This window comes from Lepisma saccharinum, chromosome 1, assembly GCF_977018435.1.
Source record: "Lepisma saccharinum chromosome 1, izLepSacc3.1, whole genome shotgun sequence".
Classification (NCBI taxonomy): domain Eukaryota; kingdom Metazoa; phylum Arthropoda; class Insecta; order Zygentoma; family Lepismatidae; genus Lepisma; species Lepisma saccharinum.
The window spans coordinates 147,612,345-147,632,012 of NC_139229.1; the positions used below are offsets into that span (position 1 = coordinate 147,612,345).

At 37.9% G+C, this 19,668-nt stretch overlaps 1 protein-coding gene across 1 annotated transcript in view; it reads left to right on the forward strand.

Moving 5' to 3' along the window:
* The window catches only part of LOC146002343 (growth arrest-specific protein 1-like), a 64,241-nt gene extending 54,283 nt beyond the window's left edge, over positions 1 to 9,958 (forward strand). Inside the window, exon 4 of the mRNA XM_083140075.1 lies at positions 7,324 to 9,958. The gene's annotated coding sequence lies outside the window, so the exon portion shown is untranslated. The remainder of the gene's footprint in view (positions 1 to 7,323) is intronic.
* The last annotated feature ends 9,710 nt before the right edge of the window (positions 9,959 to 19,668 follow it).

Here is a 19,668-nt window from a genome sequence, read left to right on the forward strand (position 1 = left end):
CTATTCCCAAATCGAGGTTTAACTGCACTATTGTAGTGGAACAGAAATTCCGGCCTTTGTTGGGCACAATGCTTTTTTTCTTCAGAGGAAGCCGCCAAAACAAAGTCGCCATTTTCCCGCCTTTTTATGGAAAAAGAAGACGTGAAAGAGTCCTTACGGTGCAATATATATGTTAAAAGAAAAAATCGCAATTCCAGCGAAAAATAGCGACATTACGACGTAAAAACTACGAACATGACAAGGTATCTTTTAAAAGATAGGTGGTCCCCCGGGGGTTACAGGAAGGTATCTTTTGAAAGATAGGTGATAAAGAAAAGGTTAATAAACAAAGATTGTATAAGCGATCCTGTCCCATGGCAGCACGAAGCCTGTTTTTCACTAATTTCATTTTTGAGAAAGATCTTTCTCCGCTGCAGTTTGTTACCATTAAGACCAAATACATTCTAAAGAGAATATCGATATTGGGAAATGTACCGCGGAACGGGTACTTACGTAAAATATGTTACATAGACAGTTCCATTGGGATGTCTTCCTGATGTTTGACATTGCAACTGCTTACTAGGTGTGCAAACTGATCAGTTCATTCTCTAGCGAGGGTTCCAGATCCTCCTCGTAGATGCTCACAAGCTCGCGAGCTGCAGATCTAATTTGTGATGGAGTTGTCACTGCAAGTTCATTTAGAATACTGAACCTCTTTGCGACAGATTCATAGGGAAAAATCCTGTCTGCGAGTGATGAGGTGATTTGATCAATCACTGGTAGAAAACTTTCCACTCTGAAATGTTCACTAGGCGAGAGGTGGATCCAGAAGAGTGTAGACATACGACAATATTGAAGTTTATTTTTTTTTAATGCAATTTCTTATGTAATTTTTCACAAGCATAGCCAGCTGGTTAAAAGATTTTTTTTTGGTGGAGGCCCTTCACAGCTTCCTTTTCGTGGGGCCCCCGGGGCAATTGCCCCAGTTGCCCATAGGTTAATCCGGCCCTGCTCCTTGTTATTGATCATTTTATACATATGTGTTCTTCAATTGAGAAAAATAAACAAACGAATCTACCGTGCGTCCATTTCGATCTTCAGCCGAGAGATCGGGAGAAGCGTGGCGGGTGGCGCTGGCGGAGATGCCGACATTTGCGGCCTGTAATACCCGCTTATTTTTATGGACATATGCAGAAATTTATATAAATATAGCAAAACGAGCACTAACCTGTGTTATAAGAGTTGTACAAACTGATATCCACCAAGTGCCAAGTGTGTAGACTTTCGGGGAGAATACGTTGAATAGCCTGAAACTTTCGTGCCTGTAGCTAAAGTCCTTCTGGGTCGGGCCGAGAACTTATCAGCCCCCCTCGTAACGTGAACCTTGCGGCTGGCATTCCAATCCTCTCACTGACACAACACACATACACACTGCAATAACACAAACAAGTAACGGCAAGTAACCAATAATAACACACTTGCGCACAGTACGAAATTAACACGCTCTTGGTTTACATCTGCTCGCCACTATATTCACAGCTCTGTCGCGAAGGAACAAAAAACTCGAGCTCGGAGATTTCGGATTGCAAGGAAGCTCACGAACACCATTGACTTTTGACGGTTTCGTCTGGCAGCGTAATCTTGATACAGTGTTGCACATTCGAAACCTCCAAACGATCCCCATCGGCACAAAACTCTTTCAAGGATATAAACTTAAGCAGGACGTTACTGGTCAAAACTATGATTAAAATGTTTTATTATCTGTGGCTCTTAACATCGTTTCTAAAGCGTATTTTTTTGTGTATATAAGGACAGAACTTGGATGAATTACAGATGATAAATTATAACACAGGTTAGTGCTCGTTTTGCAATATTTATATAAATATCTGCATATGTCCATAAAAATAAGCGGGCATTACAGGCCGCAAATGTCGGCATCTCCGCCAGCGCCGCCCGCCACGCTTCTCCCGATCTCTAGGCTGAAGATCGAAATGGACGCACTGTATTAGGCAAATGTATCAATGGAAACTTTCTGTTTCAGATATGAAACAGTGCATACAAGTCGTTTTGTTTGTTTCTACTTAATTTTAAAATTTTCTCAGAAGTGTGAATATAATGAAGACTATCTTTTCTTTTTTTTTCTTTTTAAAAAAATATCTGAACATTTTACTGATCTGTTGGATGTGAGATTTATTTGAAATATTCAAGATATATATTAACCCAGAGTTATGGGAATTATGCGTGAATTCCTCGTACTTATTTATTTCACGAGCGTGAAATATTGGGCATACCAGATTTCATCCTCAACATTTGCATTACAATAAAACATTCACAACTTAATGTATGTTTGCTCATCATACTCACAAGACATGTGTCTACTGCGATTGTCGATGATACCAAAATTGCAGGACACAACAAGTGAGGTCCTATGTAGCAGATTTAATTTTTTATGTCAAACCTGAGAACTTCTAATGCTCGCTAGCTGTAGCCAGTACCCCATTTTACCACATGTAAAAACCACTGTCTGACAAATATAAGACGTTCAATATTTTGCGAGAAATGTTGAAAAATTAGAATAAATGTGTATATAAGTAACATTTTTATCCTTAAAATTTGTCAAATTTAACCTGCAATTCTACGTGAATTTTGTGTAAATAGTGCCGAATATTTGGTGCTTAAAAGTCCGCGCATCGCTGTATTGTGCAATAAATATTTCTTTCTTCCTTCAGTGATTTATTTTTTGATTTTTCTTCACATTACAATGTCACTTGCCTATCCGATATCCAGGCACAGTTTTTTGCATGTCAAATTTTTCAACTTTTTCTTCTATTGTGCTCTCTACGAAAAATAAGAAACTTTTCAATAAAACAAACTTGGTAAAGGTGACTGCTGCAAAAAGCATATGGAATTTAGTGGTTATTAAGATATCATAAACTTGTGTAAACAAAAGGTATCCGATATTCGAGCACGTTCCCTTATAGGATGCGTCAATTAAACCTGACTGGTTTTAAATTAAATGACATAATTTTTCGAAATGATTTTAGTAGCATACTACACTGTAGCTCAGATTATTTAATATTTTCAATATTATGAGCAAGAATAGGTCAACAACAATGCACGGCCGGATATAACAAGTGATAATTTATAAAATTCTATTTGTCGTTAGTTAAATGCTTTGAGATAGTGTAGTGTGGTAATCAGTGGCGTAGCATGGGCATTTCGGGTGGTTGATTGATTGATTGATTGATTTACATGTAGTTTATTTTACTTCGCGTTTTGTGCCTCTTGGCTAACTTGCGAAGATGGGGATGAGTGATGAAATTGATGAATGGACATTCACAAACAACCAAGCCCGAGCGGGATTCGAACCCGGGACCTTTGGCGTAGGCATTTCGGGTGGGAACGTCAAGTCCGAAGGAAGGGTCGGCTCTTTTTTTGCTTAATAATTTACTAATGGAATTAGTCGCCACAGGTATTGTTTATTTGCCTGAAGTCAGCTGGGTATTGAATGAAACATGATCCATGCATGTTCTAGTTAGAAAACTATTCTTTACAACAGTAGACGTCATTGGTGTGGGTGATCCAACTACTGATTGATTTTGTGAAATTACCGTTACCGCCAGTGGCGTAACGTTATAGTACGCCCATACGCCCGGCGTTCCCTGATTTAAAATTTCAAAGATGCGTAAATGCTGTAAATATAAAGTAAAACTTGACTAATTTCAGTGTTTTTTTGCACAGCGCGCCAAGACGACAAGGTCCCTGGTTCGAATCCCGGCGAGAGCACGGGTGTTCTTTGTGAGTGTCCCTTCATCAATATCATCACTCATATTCATATTCGCGATTAACCTAAAGTGGGAGAAAAGCGAAGTAAAATAGCTATTATAATGCCATGAACGTCAAATAGTCAAGTTTTACTTTATATTTACAGCATTTTTGAAATTTTAAATCGGGGAACGCCGGGCGTATGGGCGTACTATAACGCTACGCCACTGTTGGTAACAGTCATTTCACAAAATTATGTTATTTGCATTTTAATATCACACTGTAGTTTGTTTGTAATTTTTTTTTTATAATGAGAAATATAAGTATTTAAGATGTTAAATAATGACCAAAATAGTTGCTAAGTTTTACAAAATTATTTAGTCAGCACGAGATAAGTACTGTATAATATTTGGAGAGGGGAGAAGAGGAATTTCAAGAGAGCTGATGGAGAGGGCCTCTTGCATTTTTTTCCAGACAGAACCAAAACCACTAAGCTCTCGATGGGCTCTTCGATGCTTGAACACAGTTGACACGTTGGTCTTGGAAAACTGCTTTTGGCGTTGAGTGGAGAGCCTGAAAACATTGCAGCAGGCAACAGATTACTAACAGAAACAGTTCCACTCGGGAAATCTGGCAGTCGTCACGACTCTCGGCTGTACTTCCACGCGACGTGTTAGAAACACTACAGTTGCGGCGTGGGTGCGAGTTTCCACTTCTGCTTTTAGGGAGTCCACGGGGAGGGATGTTGAAGTTGAACAGGTCCTGGCTGAGCGACAGAAGATCATTGAAGCACAGTGTGTCTGGTTGGCACACTGAAATGCCTAAGCACCGTGCCGCTTTAATTCAAAAGAGATGGGGAAAGCATGCCCAGTAATGGTCGCCTATCAGTATCACTGAAAGTGTGCCTGGAATTATTTGGAATTTGTTGAATCACAATACTCACACCAATCACATGAAGCATAATATTTTGCTGGTTCGTTTTACCTATTAATTCCTATGTCACATGATATTAGTAGCTATTACAATTGAAACCAAATTTTGTCGTGACCCAGTGCGTTGATAAGTTGACTGAAGATCGCGGCATGCGTGTTCCTTTCAGAGTGCTCATTCATCACTTTCGGCTAATCATCCTCATCGTCGCAATTATCGTAAAAATGGGAAAAGTGACGTCAAGAAAATACCAAATACAAATATTAAGTATTGTCATTTTCGGGGGGGGGGGTAGTGAAAACGGGGAGGAAATTTTGGGGATGTGTGGATAAATGACTTGAAATATCGTTCGCTTTTCTCGTAAACCGTAACTCTTCGGTGCCCACAAGGTCATCACCTACGGTTCTGCACTCTGAAGCAATGGTTGGTCATAAGTTCAAAACGTACTAACGAGCCCATGGCACAATTAATTGATAGTGAATGTGTTAGTTGTCACGTGTTTGTTTGAGTTTTCCAGCTCGAAATTCTAGACAAATGTTGTACGTTGTTGGAATTGCGCCGTGAGATTGCTACAGTGTGATATCAAACACTCAATTTTATGATTCTCTGATTATGGGCTAATCGAAAATATGATTATAGAAATACGTTGAGTCATTTTACCTGGTAACACTCCTTGTAACACTGCACTGCTTCCAAAGTGGTCTAGTCAGCCATTTTGAGTGCAATGGAATTGGCTGACAACGGAATGGCAGCGCTGTGCATGTACGATTTACGAAAAACTTGTTTGCATATTAGCAAATTATACACATGGCGATAATTAGTAGCTTTATGTAAATGTAACGATTGTAGACCTAATCTAAAGAAAAGGGGAAAAAATCCGCTCCGGGTAACTTGTTCGAGAAAGGAAACCGGCGTAGGCCTATTTGACATGATAAAGAATTACTTCCATAACCTTGACTGCTCTTATTAAGACATAAATCAATGTGGCATGTCACGAAATATGAGTAGTTAATTCAGAACATATGTGATTTCAGTTTAATAAGCGAACTGACGTGGTTTCGAGGCCTAATCGTCATTCGACGTGGTTAAAAAGGGAAAGACATGTGGGAGACATTAATCAACCATTTCCTCTCCTATTTACGGCATTCTCAGCTATAGTTTCTTTTGCTGTTTTGTTCTTCTTCCCTCGAAACCGCTTGGCATCAAACCAGAATGTATATAATGTGTTGTTACGCGTGGTAGGATGTTGCACCGCTACTTTCGTATATCTATACGGTTATGCCCAAAGGCATTTCTCCGCAAAGCAGTGAAGAACAACATCGGCGTTTCAATGTTCCCTTGTTCCATCATTATGTTATTACATTTGATGTAATTCTTATCGTCTTATCATGCGACTCTTGTATCTCTCCGATTGAACATCGCCGACTACTGTGCGCTATCGTAATATTTGATATAACATTTCTTACAGGTAACCCGGTAAATACAGTTTTTTTTCCCCCAAAAGATCTTCACACTTTCAGACGCCACAGCTATTTAATGAATTACAATACACCAAGTACTACTGTACATGAATTGAAAGGGAATCATTAAAGTTTTTTCAGTGTTTTTTTTTTACTTTGTTTATTTTACACGCTTTCTCTAATAGTGTCACACTTTTATTTGTTTGTCGCAGACTACGTGGAGCAGTTTTCTGTTTTCTGGAAACTGATTTGAAATTTCCTTTGTAACACGGTGACGAAAATTGTCTTGCAGAACGCCACCGAAAAAAAAGAGGGAAAAAAGTCTTTCACACCTGTGTTGTTATTTTTGCGGAAGGGATATTAAATTGAATCACATTTTGATCCTTTCAGTTCACATATAATAGCTGCTGTATTATAAAATCTTGTATACTATTGCAGATTGCAATTCGTGAAAGTGCTGTGGCGTTGTGAAAATGTTGAAAAAAATCCTTTTGAATCATCCTATATTTATTTCCGTTCATATGTGACTTTTCCACTTGTTACTGTGTTTACTCAGCGAATTTCACAGAAGCATGTAATTTCTACAAATTGGGAAAAAATTAAATACATACGTTTACACTAAGCAAACCTTTCCAGCGCTTTACGAATGAAACCTAACGTGCTAAGCTTCTGTCTTTATAGTCCGTCTGTTTGAACTATGCTCCTACATATTTGTAGGATATAATAGAATAGAATTTATTTCACGTATGAGCCTTTACAGCTGTGCATACCATACAAGGATGAAACATTTTAGTGCAATTTTCCTACACCATTTCTCCTCTGTCTACTTCCTTATTCACACTGCTTGGGAGTTCACAAACACCGTCGTTCATTTCCATTCTTTCACTACACTTGCACTGTTAACTGAGTGATACCTAAATTTTTCTCCGGTTTATTTATTTATTTAGTAGCCCCCTTTCACACATTTTCGTTATCCCCACGGAGCTTCTTTGCTCTCTTTGCCCAGACATAGTGTAGGAAAGTTCCCAGATTCCTTATATGCGCCTCCCCCCTCTCGGTCTCTCCCTCCTAATAACGGTTGTCATTATATTCTCAATGTTGTATTTCCTACACTCTTCACAGAGTAACGAATCATTACTGACTTTATGTGTAAGTGCTCTACTGAAATTACTTTATTCTTCCATTGCAGGTTCAAATGGTCACCTGGTGATGACCTGCCTGGGAATGGCGACCCTGATCCGCCCCTGAACTGCCTACCTCGTCAAATTCACAGTATTTTACTCAGGAACGAAGAAATGCCCATTAAACTTGCTGATTGATGCGTGCTCAACATTTGTTCAAGTGTCACAAGAACAATGTTGTACAATGTTTGGTAATGAAGATGTCCTACAGAAATCGCGGTTCTTCCATGATTAAATACAAAATGATGTTTCGTCTTACTGTTAGACGTTGGAACGACCTTCAACTGTTTCAAAGGTAGTTCCAGAAGTGTCGCTGCTGAACTTCCTAGGCCAGGTCTGGGTAACTCGCCCTTGCACTCGTGGAACTCCGAGCGGGCAAGGTTACTGTAGCGTTGTAAGAGAGAAGGAAACAAGTGACGCAGCTTTGCCAGAGACTTACTCACGAAATATATTGAAAGCTGCTATGAAGATACGCACAACTACACAAACACAAACTACAAAACTACCATATTCCGCACTTCCAATGCCCCATGGTTAGCAGATGACTGTAGACACAGGCCAAGGAAAGGAATTTCCCACACTATTATTTTTTCTAAAAAGTAACACATTTATATAATTCAAATTTGCAAAAAAAAAAATATTTCAAATTTCAAAATGAAGTAGGAAATGAAGAAATGGGGATTCATCCAAGATTTGAAATTGTGAAAAATATTTAGATATTGCCGATAAAATTTCATAGATTACACGTATTTTCAAACAATCAACACAAAACCAACACATCATTCCGTTACACACAGACACCGGTACATTTTGTGTAATTACACACACACTGGCAACAATGCGATTTAGGAGGTCGAGAGGTGCATTGTGCAGGCGCGAAGCTTACGGTGCATAGAGCGCTCACCAACTTCCACAAGTGCACACGAGTTGCCCAAGCCTGTCTTAGGCCATGCATACAGCCAATAAATGAAATTGGATCACATGAGTATTTAAGCATGACCATCTTGAGATACGGCGAATGCTATAATCTATATATATATATATAATTGATCTTTTTAAAATGTAATATAAAAATGGTTGTAGGTAGCGTCACAGCTCGTCAACTAGGTTCTAGCGATGAAGGTCTTGGTTTGTTTTCTATCCACAGTTTAGTAAAGCATATCAACTTTGCCAGTGAATGGCACATTCTGTACAAAGTGCATATCTGTAAATGTTCCTAAAATATTGCAAGGGGAACATTGTACAATCAACCATAAAGGTAATAATGAGCAAATTGTCCATCGCCATTTTCGTTATTTTCTTCTACATCCTATGTTTAAGAAATCAATTACATCGATACTACAGCAGAAGTGTTTCTCTTCTCATTTGCGTTTTTGTTTCAATTTTTCAGCTTCACGTTGCGGAAAACTGAGCAAATGAACAGTGATGGACAATTTGCTCACTGTTATCTTTTCTGCTGGCTTACTTTGTTGGTTTTTCAGATGGGATAAGAATGTTGTTATTGTATATCATGGAAGAGCCCTAAAAGAAGTTCCTCGCTGATATTAAGTTACCTGTGTTCATTGTACAGTAACGCATACTTGCCATTTTGTAACTGTACATATTGTAAGTTATATGTAATGTTAAATTGTCCATGTTCATTGTTCATCACCAAATTCTGAATCGTGATTGTTTATACACAGCTTTAGTTAATGGTAAGGTGCGCCTTGTTTGTTTTTTCCCACATCAAGTTTGTTCTATATCTCTTGCAGAACCTTGGTTTACTTGTGCATTTGAAGTTATATACAGTGTGATGCACAAGCATTACTCGGCAAATTGTCCATGACTATTGTCATTAATTTTTCTATTACATCCTACTTTTTTAAGAAATAGATTTTTACCTGCTGATGCAGAGAATGTCGGCAGGTTTGGCATTTTGTTTCAATTCTTGAAGCTCTCTCATTGAGTAAAACAAAGAAAATAAACATAATGATTTACTATTTGCTTGGTAATACTTATGTATTCCACTGTACGAGAGTGAGAAATTAAAATTACAGTGAAAACTGATCATGTGGTGTTCCAACACAAGTAACAAATCGGAATCTTATTTAATTATATACTGATACCACATAACAATCTCCTAAAAGAACATGAAGAGTAATAGATAGTTCGCACAAAAATATGACAACGTAGTTAAATAATGAGCAAAATAATGTAACCACAACTTAGTCAAAAGGGAGGTATCGTTATTCAACCACTAACAACTCGCCTAAGACATTATTAAAATAAATCTGTGTGTTATTGCACAAATTAGAATCCACAGTCAAAATAAGACGCACCTTCCATGATTTTATATCGTTCACATTCATACTTTCCCATTGCGTTCCTCGGTGAGTAATCCCAGTGAGAAACTTAACATGAAATACTGCATTGTTAAATTTGATCAAATCTTGCCTCTTGGCAAATATTACAAAGGAACATTTTGATAAAAGTGAAACAGCTGAATATATCATGGTTACTTCGTTGGAAGCAGTTGAAACATTTGTGTAGAGTACAAAGGAATCCAATAGTGTGTTTTGTTATTATATTATTATTAATATTATTTCATGTAAATAAGTATATACAGTTATTTTGGCGATATTTTAATAAAGAGTTTGAATGCTGTTTTCATGTATTATTTATGTGAATATTAAATGTAAATCCAATATTAAACTTAACATTGGATGTAAATTCGTGGCGAAAACGCAAGATATACGTAGAAAGGAATTTCACGTATTTTAACCTGTGAAACTGGCTTTCTAATTCTTATATTTAGCATCAGAGGTAGGCAGGGCCGTATCAAGGTTTGTGGAGGCCCCTGGGCAAAATGTTTTGTGCCCCCCCCCCCCATTTTTTAATTATTTTTTACTAGGAGCTTTATTAGCTCAATATGTTAACCACCAATTTTCACCAGTTGAAATGGTAGACCTGATTTTCGAATCAGTAGTCATTCACAATCGAACATATCGCAGATAGGTTTGCAGGGAGAATAGTGCATTAAAATAAAGTAACAGGACGAAAATTGTGGCGCTATAGCAGCAGTAAAATTCTACGTCTAAATGTCTACAGTATATTATGAAGAGTGAACACCGTAACTACAATATATAGTAAATACTAAGGGGATTCAGACGGAAACAGAGAACTGAGCAGTAGACTGTACTTACGTACATAATTTAGTATGTCACTATGCACGGTCCATTTACTGGACAATTACTGACGGGTTCATTGTGGAAATTGTAGTAACTACATTTTCTTCAAGAAAATTCCCAAAGCCTTAACACTTATAGTAGACACACTTTTCTTGCCTTTTTCGCCGAAAATTCATCTACTTTATCATCGAAGTCCAATTTACGAAAAAGTTCATGTTCAATGCTTAATAAACAAAGACTGGATAAGCGATCCTGTCCCATGGCAGCACGAAGCCTGTTTTTCACTAATTTTCATTCTTGATGTTATTAACGAAACAAAGTTATGTACTTCGTAGGATTATTTATTATCTTAATCGTATCTGAGAATTGATTGTTTGAATAAGTGTGTCTTATTTCCACACCACAGCCAAATTAATCCATGGTATAAAGTATACTGAGCTTCAGATATCTACAAACAGATTGACTGAGAGCTGTGCTACAATTGGATACAGAAGAGTGTAGACGTACGACAATAGTGAAGTTTTTTTTATTTTAAAATACAACTTCTTATGTAATTTTTCACAAGCATAGCCAGCTGATTAAAATATTGGTAACAGTTTAGTATATCGGAAACACATTTCTTCAATTTTACAGAAGAAACTACTTACGGAAATGAGTTTCTCCAAGGATTACAACGTTCGTCGAGGTATTTTCTTTCATCGTGGAATATATTTGACCGGGAAATCATGTGTTTTTCAAGAGAAATATCTCTCTGACGCACAATTGTCATTGCTTTCATTTGCTTGCCCTACGAGAACGGGATGCTGCGTACATTTGATGACGTAAGAACCTGTCAGTGTCACCAACCCCTTTGTTTTCACTATTCTTGCCTAACCTAACTTTATCGGAAATAGTTCGTGAGGCTATCCGTCAGCTACCCGTGCATAATGTACAATTTGCACACGTGACGAACACGATAGTAGGTATTTTTCGGTAAAGAATGTTGGAAACACTGCATACATACCCACAACGTGAGTCAAGATGTGCCCGCCATATTGTGTGTTATGGAAACGAATAAAGGAATTAAAAAAATCACTCTGTATGTGAAAAATTGTGTTTGTTTTCGTGTTCCGCAATACACAATTGGTAAGTACGAACCATTCGAAACACAAAATAGGCCTATTAAATTTTAATGTGTTTCCGATATACTAAACTCTTACCAAAATACTTTTTTGTTGCCTCGATAGCCCGTGGATGCACATAGTGGTTCGGAATCCACTTTAAACTGTAGATTCAGTCCCGATTAGCCTATCTGTGCACAAAGTGAACTTATAAAACCAATCTCAAACTTACACCTTAAAGTGGGATTCACAGCACTATGTGCCTCTGCCGGGTATCAAACAAGGCAACGATTATCGTTACACCATCGTGGAAGCTTGCTCCCTGGTAGTGAGAGAGAGAGAGGGATAATATTTTCTGGTGGAAGTCTTATTTAACATATCGCTAACTTCCTAAATACCATAGAAGATGCAAATTGGGTCTTAAAGAGTAGGTATGGTATAGTTTTTTCTTGTTTGTTGCGGCGGGGAGGGGCCTTCCTCCTTCGCCACTGGTTAGTGTGGGTCAATTTAAAAAAATCATACCGTTAATTGTCTTGAAATTGCAAGGTTCTGCGTGATGTCTTGCTGAACATATTTCAGAACTCGTTCGGTCTTTGAAGTTAGTTACAAGCAATTTTAACCGTTATTTATCCCAGTAGGTCATCCGTTCTCAATCTTTATTGATATGCTGTACAATGTGTTTTATTTTTATTTTATTGGGACTTGTACCACAGCAAAACAACATGCCATAAAATTGCTTTCCCTCAGGGATTTTTCTAACCAAAGCTGAAGAATACCCTGGTTTACAAGCGAACAACAAATTGTGGACTGATAAGAACTACTAACGAATGAGAGACGTGCTGGAAAGCAATGGCCCTTTTTTATGTCGATGTTTTCGAAAGGAGAACACGCCCTCTACTTCTCATTACGTAGATTTCTCAGAAATGTATAGGGTTTACGACGTGGTATCGCCTCCCATTATCTTGAAACAAGGTAGACACGTTTTGTTGTGTTCGTCTGTTTTACAAAGCGGCTTTATGTAAAGTTCATGCTGACAAGGAAATTATTCCATAAAATCTTGAATACGATTGCAGAAATATGTTTTTCTCGAGTTACAAGTCAAGACGTGGCGTGATTCGTGTCTTGTACCACAATATGTTGACTGTGTTGGCCTTTGTCAAAGGCGCAGGAGGAGTACCAGTCCAGTCCCGATTAGGCTATATGTGCATAAAGTGGATCAGCGCTTGAAGTGGAAATTCCTAGCTGGGGGTTTGTTTGGCCGAGCGGTGGGGCTAGCTGGGGTGGATGCTTCTGAGATGATGACAATGAGACATCTGGGGGGGGGGGATGCTTGACGATTTATTTTTTTTAGCCTTGGGAGGGGGAATTATCAACCTACCTCACTTCGAACACTGAAGTGTACTTGAAACAAATACTCAAACTCAAAGGAAGAAGCAATATTTGTTACTGTACGGAAGATGATAAAATTCATTATTTGGTGGTTGTGTTGTGCTTCAGAACATGTTCATTTAATAATTTTATTTAAGCAAGGAATCGCACAGAACCTTGTAAATTGTACCGCTCAAACTAATTTTTCCGTTTGTCTAGAAATTCGCCCCGCCTAGGTCAATATTAAGCAATGTTTATATTAGTAGAGACCATCTGCCTGAACATATTGTTATTAACATTAAGTTCTGAACTGAAGAGCTGGTGCCTCGTTCAGATTTAATGTTTTTTATTTGTACATTTTCATACATACCGTATATCGAAGAAAGATTGTGATTATCATATGGAAAAAGACAATACAGGAACTAATCGGTGCTATACGAACGAGTTTGGCCGCTTCCACCAATATGGAACACAAGGCCCACCCTTCAGTGTATGACGACATGTTTCGTGGTGTTCTGGTTGCCTTGATATTTAAGCAATTTTTGTCGTCTTTCTTTTTGAGACATATATCCAACGGCATGACGTTAGTTGCACTTCCGTGTGAAACGGAAGGCACTCAAAGTTTTTAGTTTCCATTTTTACTACCGCATCCACCCCATACTTGAAACTTTATCGGGCGAAATTGTATTGTTACTTGGCGTTGAAAACCATGAAAAGACAACGAGCAACGTTTCTGGTGTTCTTTTGTGACTAAATTGGAGAATTTACATGATATATATTTTCAGAGTTATTGTCATCTGCATTCACGCATCTAAAGGGCCATTCAGACCTGATCATGTCCTGGAGACATGCATAGTGATCGATTTCTTACGAAGAATATAACATACCCAATTAAATTAATAATATATTTTAATGTGAATTTTCATCGTACTAAAGAAATCAATCATCCATCTATTAATATCAAGCAATAATTTTTGCTAATCTCTACGTTTATACATTACATTAGATGCATTAAATTGGGAAAAAATAATCAAGTTGACATTGTCACCATATTTGACAATTGATTAATTATTTTTGAACTATAGAGTTGAAAATAACTACACAGAAAATTTCTCTTCAATTCAAATCTAAATGGTTTTGTGTTTTAAAAGAAACATTTAGTTTCACACATGCATTGCAGTGTAATCGCTGATTGGAGCCGACGAAATGTATTGTAGGATTTTTCGGATGAAAATCTGTAATCATGTATTTATATTTTCTGTTGGAAGTTTGAATACATTTTTTTTAAGATTACACTTTTTTCCGTGCAGATTTGTTTTTGCGAATTTTCAGTGGATAATCTGTGGAATTTGGTGACTCAGCGTTCCAGTTGTTGGCAACACTGGAGTTCAACCTCCTGATTTGAAGACAAGATAGAGCAGGAAATGATTGAAACGAAGGAAGTAGTAGTTGTCGAATACACAAGTTTCATAAGGTAAGATAAATAAATCTCTTTTTCTTTGACGGTATACAGTATGTAAAATTAAAATAACATATTAAAAGTGGAGTAAATTGTCTATAATGTTCGTGTATAGTAGCAAGGTAAACTACAGTATAATAGATCGTTTTCTCTAATTCCTTGTTGACGAAATGTACTTTTCTGTGGGAAAGGTGTCGGATAACTAATCATATAAGCAATTTGTACTGACGGAAGACAAACCTTATTCTGTACCTATTATGTGTATTTTATGCAAGCAAATTTTGTGCACAGTTTAAGTCGTGAGAGGTATAAATAATTTAAATAACGCATTCATATGCTCATATTTCTGCTGCCAGCTTGATTTCCATGACGAAGGTAGAATGATGAATGACTAAGGAAATTAGTTTGGAGGCAAACAACCATGCATTGCTCGGCACATGATTATAAATTATGTAATGATTTGTTTGTATTCGTTACATCGTACATTTGATATGACGAGCCACAGACTGTCAACACACACCTCCTACAGTGACATTGTCAACACACACCACCTACAGTGACACTATTCGGTGGCTATACATGGAAACGTATAGACCGAGGCTGACGAATAGACCTGACCGTGTAATACCTTTTCCAGAATTTGTGTTTTTGCACAGTATCGTATTTACTAGATGTAAGTACTTTTATATTAAGCGAAATAGTGTGTTCGTATATATTACCACAGTTTAAGTTGCGACTCGAAGTACTTGTGTGTTCTTGAGAGCCTGGCAACACTTGTTTATTAAACCTGTCAGCATAGTTTCCTTCGAATGTGCCACACTGACAACTTTCAACAAACACAGGAGGCTTGCGACTACGAATAATATCTTTTCCACTTTAACCCTCTTTCAGCTTGTCATATCATTTGGAAATTCTGTTTCTTCCCGAGTTATTTTTTCCCCTCGTCTTAATTTTCTTTTTGGACTCCCGTCTACTTCAGACTTCGATTAACAGGCTTATGTGCATTTACAATAAATATGCACTGAAATTTCTTCCCGTGTTTGAATGTGCATACTGTGATCTTGTTACTGACTTAAAACTTCCACATCTTTTCTCTTTCCTTTTGTCGTCAGCTTTGTAAGGCCTTAATTTGGAACGTTGCCAACTTGAACATCTTCCCAATTAATTCGGAGTCACACCATGATAGCCACAGGAAGTTATTTCTTTTTAGAACGCAAAGGGGGGGGGGTGTTCTTTCTTCATCTCAAACTACGTCAGTTGCGAGAGAACAAATAGAAGAAATAAAAACTACCGTTAAAAGCACCGAGGAACAAAAAGCGTCCTGTACAACAGTCCTTTGAGGGTTAAGGCCTGCCAAACGGCTTTTCTATTAAGTGACGTGGTCAGCGCTTCGAATCCCATCACCGTTGTTGACGGAGCTTCTAGAACGGAGCCCACTACTTCCTCTTTAAGCAGTTCTTCCACGTATCCCAACTATGCCGAAATTATTTGAGCTCCCACTCAGGATCGAGTTGGAACCGTTCGCTCCAAAGTCGAGAACGCTGTCCTTTTTTAAAACAATTTTTGTTCGAATAGTTTTAAGTTTCTCTCGTGCATTTGTTTCAACATGTTTTTCGTTTTAATGTGCACATTTCGTTACCACCAACACAAACATCAATGTTTTACCAGTGATTATCGTTTATAGGTCCTTTTCGTAGTTGCGAATTAAACATTCCTAATAACTAAAATAAAAAATATTATTAGCACTGATTAAAAGAACACATGAATATAATGCTACGTATTCATTTCCTTGAATCCGAGGAGAAATGTTAAATACTTCAATTTTTTCAGTTAACATCAGCGTGTTTTTCGAGACAAGAAACGAAACCTTGTGTTCGTGTAATATGACAGAAAGCGATGACATACTGAAAGATTTCTACAAGGTATTTTGTCATCTTTCAGTTAACTGATATTCTTGAACTATCAGATAAATATATGTAGTGAATCACAAACAGGTTTGAGGCCAAGAAACATAGATGTGCATTTCCACGAAGAAAAGATTAAACGTCTTCTTCAGTGGCGCTAACTGGACAGTTTTTTAAGATAACTAATATGCCTGGCTGAATAGCTGAGTGGCGTTCCCCTTTCTTAGCCATCCCGCCAACTTCACACACGAATATAATTAGAGGGATGGAGATTTAGATGTTCCCGCTTTCGTGGTTCCGAAACAACTTTCTTAAATACTAATTATTCTCCTCTAAGACAATCCCGCTTTTCTGTTTAAATCTTTTTTTCCTCCAATGTAAAACCGCGGCAAGATGCTTTCAAGTCCGTATTCTCTTCATCCAAAAACCGGTTCTCCACATGTCTTCATATGACCATTTGTCATGCGTGTCCTCACATTCGCAGCCGCCTCCAAACGAAGTGATTGTAGAGAATCCAGAGCATCTGTTGGGAACCGGAAAAATCTAAACCTGGAGCGATGACCTCTCAGTACTACTATCACTGCATCGGGGCACACATTGTGAAGCAGCATTGTGTTAAGATTTGATCGAAGTGGTCAAGAACAGTGAAGTTGTTAAAATAGGTATGTACTATGGCGATTTACCTCATTGGTATCACGATTTCGCCCCAGTAAGTAGTTCTGGATTTGAATCTCTGTCAGAGTACGAGTGGTTTTCATTGGTTCTTTCATTATTCATCCTATTCGTAAATATTAACTAATGGGAATAGAAAAATAACCAAATACACACTATAACCTCTATTTTCCTAAACGTGAAAGCATAGAGTTTTGCAAGTAAATAAGTATGTGCAAATTTTAAATGCATGAGAAGTCGCGAAGTAACGCGAATTTGGTTTAATATGAAATTGTGCTAATTTCATAATATTTTGCACTTGCAAGTGGATTCCGTGGATATCGAACACTTTCATTTACGTAAGTTTACAAGAATTAAGAAAAAACTTTTTCAGTTTATTTTCACAGTACAATTTGGGAATCAGTTATTTTATATAGTTGCCTCACGCCTCTGTAACTTCAGTTCTTTTTTGTTTTTTTCTTCCCATTTCTAGACCTAGCTTCATATTTCTACATCTCTATGATGGTTTTATTGCAGTGTGGCTCCTTCCTTGCGTTTCATTTGCATTATGCAAATATAATTAGATATAATGGGGATTTCATTCCGTGCCCATTTAACGTAACTTTTCCATCACCATCCACAACGTTCCGTCCCTACGAGGATGGAATGTTTTATAACATATTTTCAAAGCATATAGAAGTACGTTTTACTGGTTAGTTTTCAATTGTACCTTGAATTTTGTATCGCATACTGCGTACGCCATCCCGTTATTAATTTCATATAAAATTATTACATGACTTTACGCTAATTGCTTCCCTAAATTCAATTGCACAACCCTATTCTTCCGTGATGGTGATGTTAATTAGGTAAAATATGCTTTTACTGTTTAATTTTCACATAATTTTTCATAATGAGGTTGTGCACGTTAAATTTAGCCACCAATGTATACAGGTGTGTTTCACTTATACGTCACAAACTGTTGCATTGTGGATTCGAGCAGCCATGATTGAGGCCAGTTCTTGCAAGCATACGGAATTCAATCGGGCGGGTGGGAGATACTCACACAGGCATTCATGATTTAAAACAAACGTGCAGTTGGTGCAGATGTAACGAATTGATACGTGATTGATATTTCCTTGCAAGCGACAAATACAATTAACCTCAAACATGGCGGCTGTACGCATCCTGACGTCACATGAAACCCACCTATAGGTGGGTCCGTCCGAGATAGATCAAACACGGAGAAATTTCGCGAGTAATAGGTCAATAAAAGTTTATCACTTAAAACTGAAATTATTATCCCAAAAATGTGAGCCTTGATATCTACTCAGAACTGTCATGGTGCAAATACGTAAGAATAGCGTCGGAATTCGGAATCTTCCGCCTCTCTTTGACACATCACTTGCGGTCAGTGGCGGCGATTGGGTTCCAAAAATGGGGGGCGGGGGCAAAGTGCAAAACTGGGGAGGCAAAGACAATATATTTCCCTGTGTAGATAAGGTTTGGCATAGTGCAGGGGCAAAAGTGGCGAAAATTTGAGGGGGCAACTGCCCCTCACCCTAATCGCCGCCACTGCTTGCGGTTGTTTCTTATGTCACACGGCATCTCTGTCTCGCTCTGTCGGCAGGTTCGACTAGCGAACATGCGATCTTCCTCTGTTTGGGTGGCCTCGTCTCAACAAGGCCTGTCTAACGACTTGGCTTCGTATGAATGATCATGTGAATAATTGCAAAAGCTGCTCAGATAACGGTCGATGAATCTCTTTTCTCCCGCATACTCTTTCAGGGACAGAAGCTAAAGAAAACGAGGACGCTGCACAACATTTCCCAATAAGAAGGTGTGTGTGTGTGTGCATGATGTGTGTCTGTCAGGTGAGAAAAATATCACACAACATCGTCCACGCTCTCTTGTCACTACGACTACGGTGACAAAGACCAGGTTTAATTTTCGTTTTCTCTTACATAGAATTAAAAAAGAACGCATTTGTATCAATATTTTCATTTCCTTGTTAAAATAAAATATTATGTATACTTGTACAGGAACAATGAAAGTACACAGTTAAATTAGGTTCTCCTCACCAAATGGCTTTAAAAAAAAATGTGTGTAGATGAAAAAATTGACGATCTGGCAAATGTATTTAAAGAAACATAAGGATTGCGAATACAGTTCAAGTATACAGTTGCGTTCAGCAAAATCAAAGTACGTACGTATGTTTTAGTTTATTATATCTTGCATTGTGAGTTGTTTTGTCGGGTCTGGAATAGGGATGGCCAAACGGATCCGGATCCGGGTCTGAAAGTTTCGGATCTGGATCCGGATCCGAAAGTTCCTGATCTGGATCCGGGTCCGAAAGATTTGGATCTGGATCCGGATCCGAAAATCCGGATCCGGATCCGAGAGTTTCGTATCTCAATCCCATTATAATATTACCACACCTTAAAAGGTATTATGATCTTCATTTACAAAGAAATTTTTCGTTAGTCCTACAAGAATTTTTTTCAAGTGTTGTTCCTAAAATACTTTGCTACGCATCGGCTAACACACTCGTGCACACATGTCAGAGGTGATTTTGTAAATGCCATTGAAACGAATATGTATTCATTCGAATGTATTGGAAATGAAAACACACATAAATGTGAGACATTCCCTTCCAGGATGAAACCTTTAACACATATAACAAAATAGAAATGTTATACAAAAATTA